The sequence below is a fragment of the Sphaerodactylus townsendi genome, linkage group LG02 (genome assembly GCF_021028975.2).
Source record: "Sphaerodactylus townsendi isolate TG3544 linkage group LG02, MPM_Stown_v2.3, whole genome shotgun sequence".
In the NCBI taxonomy this organism is placed as follows: domain Eukaryota; kingdom Metazoa; phylum Chordata; class Lepidosauria; order Squamata; family Sphaerodactylidae; genus Sphaerodactylus; species Sphaerodactylus townsendi.
In genome coordinates, this window is record NC_059426.1 from 71,271,456 (window position 1) to 71,274,684 (window position 3,229).

Genomic DNA, 3,229 nt, shown 5'->3' on the forward strand with positions numbered 1-3,229 from the left:
TATTCCATCTCAACAACTCAACTCTTTCAGCCCAGAAAACCCACTACAACCATCTCTTTCTTTACTTCATTCCATACTTTTACATTGTTATTTTGAAATAGTAAACAATTTTTGTTCATCACCCACATTCCCATTTTTGACCACCATGAATCCAAACAACTGGGATAATTTGTTTTGCAATTCTTGTTACATATTTTTGTTAAGATTTTTGTTTTACTTTTATTTAATTTGAACCCTGCCAGATCACCAAAATCTTGTATTTTATTTGACAATCTTTCCACGTTTTGCGCTGGATCTTCTAATATTATTACTGGGTCATCTCAATTTATAAGATGATTTACTCACATTCAAACTTCTTATTTGATCATCACTTCTAAAACTTATGTTTAAAATTTCTAACATAAGCATAAAAAGCAAAGGTGAAAGTGGACATCCTTGTCTTGTTTAAAAATCTAACATTTTCCAGACATTTCTCCATTTATAATTATATTGGCATTTTGTTTAGTATAGATTATCAATTAACCTGATATTTGTTGGGTGTCAAACTCTGCGAAGACTATCGGGTCCGACAAATTTCTCACTTGCCTTGCAGACAATTTCATGATCCAGAAGGTGGATGAGGCAACAAAGGGATCAACTATTTTAGATCTGCTCCTAACCAACAATGATAACCTGAATAATGGGGTGGAAGTGGTAGGGTCCTTAGGTGGGAGTGACCATGTTCTCCTGGAGTTTTGTTATACAATGCAAAGGGGATGCCAAGTGTAGTCAGACACGCATTCTAGACTTTAAGAAAACTGACTTCAGTAAACGTAAGAAACTACTGGGTGTTACCCCATGGTTAAGAATACTATAAGAGAAGGGTGTACAAGATGGATGGGAGTTTCTTAAAGGTGAGATCTTGAAGGCACAATTTGAAACAGTTCCAATGAGGAGGAAAAATGGGAGGTGTCTAAGAAAACCAGGATGGATGTCTAAAGAACTTTCAACTAAGCTAAGTTTTAAAAAGGACATGTACAAAAAATGGAAAAGGGGGGGAAATCACCAAAGAGGAATTCAAAAAATCTTTTATTAGAACAAACCAAGTGTTTAGCTATATCGTCATCCAGGCCGAGTTTTTTCCTAAGGTAGGAGGGCACATGGCTACTGATACTATATGGCATGCCTAGTTCTGGCACCTCCAGAGCTGTACCAAGATCCTGTACCAAGGCTGCCTGGCATTCTTGATGTTGGAGTGCCACACCCCTCAGGACATTTTCCTGATGTCTGGCCATTCACTGGTCAAACTAAGTTAAATCCATGATGGTTGGCATAATCATGGCTCCTGCCCTAGGATAAGAATTGGTGATAGCATATCGGGTCAAAGGATGGAGTAGAGGGAAGCTGCTAGCCCAGTCTGCTGGGGCTGGCAAGTAGGGTCAAGACCAGACCATTGGCGGACTTAATAATCTAAAGCCAACTCCTGGCCAGGAGTACTGCTATGGGCCCCTAGGTTTTGGAGATAAGGGGTTTCATGACTTCTTTGCTCTTGCTGTCTGCCTCTGTAGTTCCAGCTGAGACCCCAGGGCTAGCAAAAGCCACAGATGCAGAGAGGTGAAAGGGTTGACTGTACCTAGTTCTCCCCTCATCTCCTTCACAAGCTGGATAAAACCTGGTACCTGCTACATGCCAGTCATTTGGCCTCATATATGGGTCAGGAATCCATAAGCTCACCCAGGCTTTCCATACCTGTTCACAATTTACTTGATAGCCTGGCTAGTTTGGCTCAGCTGCTACTTCTGCTGGCAGCTCCTTAAAGGGACCACTTGATGATGTGGCCAGGCAGTGTAAGCCTTCATGCAGTCAGGACATCCACATGAATGGTCAGTTGCCTGAAGGTCTGGGGCACTGCCACCTGCTATGGCTCAGGTTAGTCTGGGCAAAAAATTGCTTTCTGTCAAAATGTAGTCTGGAACAAACTCATTAGATTTAGGTACATATATTTCCCCCAGGCAGATTTCAACATTGAGGTGTGAGATGCATAATTGGCTTATTAAAGCTGATTCTGATTTAATGTTTGCCTCCTGCACTCCAGATTGAAGAGCAAAACTAGTGAATTGATTAATAGGGCTTTATTGATGGTTACCCTGCAAGTGCAGCTCATTCAAGTTATCTCCTTTATTATAGGTTACCTTGAGGGTAGTCCATCTGGCCAAATGTGTTTGGGGAAAACCATTCTGACCACGCTTTGTTTCATTACAACCAGCACACCAAACTTGTGCACTGAGAGGGGCCAAGCTTTACGCTTATTCATGCTGTTTGGCATTGGGGCTAAATGCAGTCCAGCCCCAGTTTCATTTGCCAATTCCCTCTAATTGGCTGAACATGAGAAGTTTGATTTTGGCTTTGAAGGTTAGGACAATTTATGTACATTATTGAATGCTTCCGGGTGATCAAGAATTTACTTTCCACTCTTGGCCAAAACCCCACCCTGTTCCTGACCTGGTGTAATGCTCCTTACCCTTCTTGCTAGGGTGGCAGCCTCCAGATGGGGTCTGGAGATCTTCCAGAACTGGAACTAATATCCAGACTACAGATACCAGTTCCCCTGGGGAAAAAAATGGCACATCTGAAGGGTGGACTCCTCTCCAAACCCTGCCTTCCCCTGGCTCCACTCGCAAGACTTCAGGAATTTCTCTGTTCAGAGTTGGCAACTCTATGTTCTTGCTGACAATAAAGTCACACAGGCCCTCTAGAGGACAGTCTCATATACACAGTACAGATCAGTTAAGATCATGTCACATCCCTCCAGGATTAAATAACACTCCTTCCTGTAGGTGTAATGCAAACTGGGCGTCCAAGTGGGAAATGTATACTTACCATTAAAGTGCCACACCAGGGACCATTGCCAAACCATTCAAAAGGTCATTACTTTCCAGAAAACTAAAGTGTAATTGAAATTGTTCTCACTAAAATGCAGTTTGATGGTGATGACCAACCTTCATTCACCAGCACAAGAAAAACAGCTGACTCCATTTAATTTCCTGCCTTTCAAACCATTCCAGTCCTAAGGGAAAGCCTCTAAAATAAAAGGGAGAGTGACTGCTGGATAGAACATCTAAATTTGTGCTTTGATTTTACCAGATGCTGTCCAGAAACAACCACAATAGTTCTAGCAAAATACCTCACAGCAAAAATGAGTTCAAACACTCTAATAAAAACAAACATCCAAATTGCATTTATTGCTCTG